Raw genomic sequence first — 6,000 nt, 5'->3', positions numbered from 1 at the left:
GTGGAGAAGGTAGAAACCCCAGATGGTGGCTTCTGCTCACTTCTAGAACTCTGTCGGACGCTGTCTTGAGGGATGTCTGGTCCATACCCATGGTGCAATAGAAAGGGAAACAGGTGTATATTAGTTTCTTGGGTTCCTGTAGCAAATTACCACAAACTTGGTGGTTAAAACCACAGAAATGTATTTTTTGACAATTCTGGAAGCCGGAAGTCTGAAATCGTGGTGTCGGCAGGGCTGTGCTCCCTCCGAAGGCTCTGGGGACAGTCTGTTCCTTACCTCTCCCAGCTTCTGGCGGCTGCTGGCATTCTTCTGGAGGCATCGCTCCAGTCTCTGCCTCTGTCTTCAAGTGGCTTTCTCCTCTCTGTCTGAGTCACCTCATCTTCTGGGTCAAATCTCCCTCTGATTGTCCTTATGAGGGCACTTGGCACTGGATTGAGGGCCCACCTAGATATCCGGGATGATTTCACATTGAGACCCTTAACTTATGGCTGCAAAGACCCTTTTGCCAAATCACATTCACAAGTTCTGGGGGTCAGGATGTAGACATAGCTTTTAGGGGGCCAGCGTTCAACCCACTAGAGGGTGTTCAGGCAGAGAGAAGACCAGGGACAGTGCCCCTGGTCACGCTTGTCTCCTGTGTGGTGTGGAAGAGACGCCCCAATTTCTCGGCACCCTGACAATGGGAGGTCACAGAAGGCCCCTGAGAGCTCTGGTGGGTCACTTGCCAGTCAGGACCCTGGACAGGGACACGAGGACTCTGAAGTCCCAGGCAGACCCCAGGGGATTCACCCCTGTGGATCCTGGTCAGCCCAGCTCCTCTGGAGCTTCCACCGCTCTTTGCCCAGAATAGACGCTGGTTCCATGTGCTGCACAGTCGTGGCAGCGGGGACAGGAACCGGGGCTCAGGACTGTTAGGATGAGACGCTCTAACAGAGGGGTGGCATGAGGCCAGGGAGGGGAACTTCCCTGATGCCATGAGGACACCCAAGCTTCCAGCTCAGAACTCATCTTGGGAGGGAGACTCCTTGTGATGGAGAGATGGCTCTGATAGGGAACTGAAGTTTGTACCAATTGAATCCCCGGACAGAATGTTACCTTTAATGGCAAAAAGTTTCTTTTGCTTTTTTCCCCACATCTGAGTGGATAAATGATGAGCCTCCTGCAAATGATAGGACTGCTAGGTCTAACTTTTTTTAAATGGGCATATAGGCTACATATTATTCTGTAAATTTTAAAAATACCACTTTATTGAGGTATGATTGTGCAAATTGCTCTTAACACTTCATGCATTACAGGCATATTTCTATGACAGCATATTTTAGAGCTACCTTACTTCTTTTAAAATCCATGTACTATCGTCCTTTAACCAGACCCCTGTGGAGGGACATTGAGGTGGTTTGTTGAACTTAATTGAATTCACAAGTGAATCTGTTGAGCGATACCCCTTCACGCTGGGCTTGCAAAAATGCAATATTTTCTTCCCTTTCTCCTAAATCTATATGGCTCTGGCCCCCACATTTCAGCAAATGAAAAAAGTAATTAAATGGCCCCGGAACTGTTGATCAGAAACACGCACCACAGCTCCCCTCCAACGCCACCTCCCAGAGCTCTCTGGGAAGTCCGATGGACGGCTGCTTGCCAGAATGCAACCCTTCCAGCCTGAGTAATATTCTGAACTTGAACATAAACTGCTGGCAGTGTTTGCTCTCCTTTGGGTTAGTCAATTGCCGCTTCCTAAAGAAGGGCAATAGGACATGGATCTTTGCCTCATTGCAACATCCCAGCTGCAGTCGCCCTTTGAAAAGAGACTTCCTGCGTATCCCTGTGTCTCCCTGGATCTGAAGGTGCACAAGGAGCTTGGCTGTGTTCTCACCTCGTGTTTTAATCAGAATCCTTTAGACTGTGAGTGACAGAAGCCCTGATGAAATGTAAGTGGAGCAGGACGGGTACTGCCTCATGTAAATAAGAAGCCTGAGGACTTCAGATGAGCTGCGTCCAGGTGTTTAGCTGACACCATGAAGATTCTCTCTCTTTCTAGCTCTCCGCTGGGCCTGCCTGTCTTTGCCTTTTTTTTTTTTCTGGGTAGATTTTCATCATGTGATGCAAGGTGTCCACCCGCTGCTACAATCTCATATCCATAGCTCACAATCTCAGAAGAGTTTCCAGAAAGCTCTAGCAATAGTCTCAGGGAAGATGCTGATTGGCCTGGCTTGGGTCTTGTGTTTGTCCTGGAGTCAATCATGGTGCCTGGGGGTGGGTGCTCTGTTTGACCAGGCATGGTTCATGAATCCCCTTGCCTGGGTGTGTGGGGAGGCTGCCCCCCTGAGCCGCACAGACAGAGCAGGATTAATGGGGGAGATGTGGCTTGCCAAAGAAAGGCTGGACTGACAAACAGGTGTCCATGACACCTGGCCTCCATCATGGTTACACTCTGTCTGTAGAGAAAGTGCTTGTTATTCGGATACAGAATTGGATATGGCTGGACTCCAAACCGATAGCTGTGCAGAGCAGTCAGACCCTGCTCGGGCCTGTGCAACTTAGCTTCCTTCTCTCCAGGCCCCCTCAGGCCATCCAAGCCCACAGCCCCGGGCCCAGGCTTCCTCTGACTCTCATGCAGGTTCTGCAGACAGTGAAACAAACACAGCTTTCCTGACCTGTGAGAAGATTCCAGAGGAGCAGCAGAGCCTGAATTCAGGTGGTATGAGGTTAAATACTAAGTCAACCCTCTTAGCAACAGGTCCCACGTCCAGGGCCAGCCTTGAGGTCAGACGTTGATTCCTCTGATTCCCAGACTGTGGCTGGGGCCTCTGCCACCCTGGGAAGCCTGGCCCCTTTGTCCTCACTGTCCGACCAGGACCCAGGCCTGGCTCGCAGCCTCTCTGCTGGGAGTGGTGTCTGTGTCTCCTGGCTAGGGGAGGCATTCTTGGATTTGGGAGTGCTTGTCCTGCTGGGGGCTGGACTGGGGCAGTCAGACGACTCGGGGGCACTGGAAGACAGCGTTCTGAGATGGTCTTAGGAACGTAGCCCGGCTTGGGTTTCTGAGCAGACAGGCATATAGATGGGGTACCTGCCCTCTCCAGAGTCTTCAAGGAGCAACCTTCTTATTTGACCTTTGTGGTGGGGTCTCTGCTGTCCCCACCGCAGTTTTGTATCCCGCCTCTTCCCTACATAGCCCCAGTTCGTCCCTCTAGGCTTTGTCCGTGCTGTTTCCCCTGCAGGAATACCTTCTCCTGCCAGTCAATCAAGACGCATCCTTCAAAACCCAGCTGCGTTCGAGTAGCCACTTCGCGCAGGTGAGAATCCGGCTGTTACCAGCGTGTGAAGATGTGCTGTGTCTGTGCTCCTTCCACGGGCCAGCTCCTGCAGCTCTGAGCCTCGGGGCTTCTGTGGAGCCTGGGGAGGCTGCACTGCTACAAGAGCCAAGGAGTTAACACCCTCCCCTACCTTGAAATTTCCCCGACCAATGACTGGCAGGAGCTGGCGTATAAAAGTCCAGCTCCCTCGCTCCCTGAGTGGGATAACTCTCGGGTGTGTGGTTTACACAGTTTCCCAGAGTCTCCCTGTGGGATTAAACTCCAGGTGCCCAGGGGGTCACTTGCTGTTAACACACACTTCAGTAGTTTCCTCCTCGGCCCTCACTTCCTCACTCCCTTACGGGTTTTTCTAGGATCACCTGCTGTTAAGGACTGGATTGTGTTCCCCTAACCTGCAAGGTGACAGTATTTGGAGACAGAGCCTTTAGGGAGCTAATAAAGGTTAAATGAGGTCGTAAGGGTGGTGCCCTAATGTGATAGGGTTGGTGTCCTTATAGGAAGAGGAAGAGACACCAGAGAGCTCTCTCCACGTGCTCACAGAGAAGAGGCCAGGTGAGGACACAGCTAGAAGGCAGCTGTCTACAAGGCAGGAAGAGAGAAACGAACCCTGATGGCACCTTGATCTTGGACGTCCATCCTCCAGAACTGTCAGAAAACAAATGTCTGTTGCTTTGGCCACCCGGTCTGTGGTATTTTGTTATGGCGGCCCTCGCAGACTAACACGCCTGCCAAATAAACCACTTGCTCACGAATCCTTGTCTCAGGGTCTGCTCCTAGGAAACCCAAACAAATACAGGTGCTCCCCTTCATGAGGCATCAGGGAAATGCAGAAAAACTACAGCGTGATACCGTTTCACACCCACTGGATTGGCTCCAGGGAAACAGTCTGACCGTACTGGTGCTCGTGAGGACATGAAGCCGCCACATACAGCTGATGAAGGTGCCAAGTGGTAAACTGTTTTGGAAAACTGTTTGTCAGCGTTTAATAAAGCTGAAGACCCATCCCTAGGTATACACCCAACAGAAATACATACGTACGTTCGCCAAAAGTCAGGTATGAAAATGGTCAAAACAAACCTGAGGAAACAGCCCAACTTCCATTCCTTAACTGCAGAAGGGATAAACAAGTCGTGGTCTATTCATGACATGGAATACTATATAGCAAAGAAAAAGAAGAAATTACTGTTACATGTAACAACACGGATGAATGTCAAAAACATGATGTTGCACAAAAGAGGCCAGACACCAGAGTACACATCATAAGATTTGACTTAAGGTAAAGTTCAAGGCTGTGCTATTCATACAGAAAAGGGTACAAATCAGAAATGTACAACTTGACGAATTTTCACAAACTGAGGACACCCATGAAGCTTGCAGCTAGATCAAGAAATGGAACACGGCTGCTTTCTCAGAAGCCCCGCTTCTGTCCCCTTTCAGTCCCTGCCCTGCCCCAGGGAATCCACCTTGGAGATTTCCAGCACCATTAAAACTGTTTATAAACATAATCTTATGAGATGCACTGTTTCGTTTTGCGCATTTTGTTTGTGAGATCGTCCGTGTTGTTTCGTGCATTGTAGTTCCGTTTGTTTGTTCATTCTACTATTGCTGGCCTTTTGAGTGGCTTCCGATTTGGGACTGTCATACCTAGTGCTGTATGAACGGTCTAGGACACATCTTTTGGTGACCAGTGCTAGGTGTTCCTTTGGGCTACACACCTAGAAGTGGAATTGCCAATTCATTGCGTGTTTTTATTTCACTTTTCATCTTCTGCTGTCTTGATTCCCACTTAGGATAACCAAGGAGGCCTCTGATTTGCCCTCCTGGTTGAAGTCAGTGGACCTCAGTTTACCCTGTGGCTGGGGCATGCCTGCCTACTCCGGGCACCATGAGGCTCTAAGAGCTTCTTGAGGGAGTAGGATCCGGATATGGGCCCTTTGACCTCCTGGCCCAGCTCCCAGCATTACTGAGGCCAAAGGTACCCCAGAGGAGGGCAGATACCACAAGTCACCGGCCAGGTGCAGGAATCGGGCAGTGGGTGAGTCTCCGGTCAGGGCCGAGCTGGGCCAGGTGAGGGAAGGCTGCAATGGACAGGGCACAGCCCCGGCCTAGGGCGGCAGGCAGGTCCCAGACCCCTCTGTGCCCACCCGAGCAGGGACTGGCCTCCTTAGCACCTGCTGCTCTCCTCTGGCCTCTATTGCCTCTTCTGTCAACCAGGGACCAGAGGTGCTTTCTTACCAGGTTGAGGATTAAAGGAGATTGCAGGTGCTTACCTGGGGCCAGTGGGACGTTGTCAGCCCATTTCATAGCCAAGGAAGCCGAAGCTCAGAGAGGTTAAGGTGTTTCTGAGTGCCACAGGATCTGAGCCCAAGTTTGGTTCTAAAACCCGTGCTCTTTTGGCATCATGTGGCTGGGGGCTCACATGGTGTGATTTGAGGGGTTTAAGGGAGGCCAGCCCCCAAAATCAAGCTATGTCTCTTCCAGTGCTTGAGTTTCCACCCTTAGAACTTTATTCCTCTGGGTTAAGTAACACTCTCTTCCAAGAGCATGTAGGGATGAGGGGCAAGATACGGCACATCTAATGTGCATGTGCAAGTGATTGCCTGGCAGAACTGGGGAACAGGAGCCCTCCAAGGAGTGCTAAGAGCGTTTCATTCACTTCCTCACTCCCGCCCAGACCCTGCACCAC

This window comes from Equus przewalskii, chromosome 2 (genome assembly GCF_037783145.1).
Source record: "Equus przewalskii isolate Varuska chromosome 2, EquPr2, whole genome shotgun sequence".
Taxonomy (NCBI): domain Eukaryota; kingdom Metazoa; phylum Chordata; class Mammalia; order Perissodactyla; family Equidae; genus Equus; species Equus przewalskii.
Note: the sequence above shows the minus strand (reverse complement) of the source record.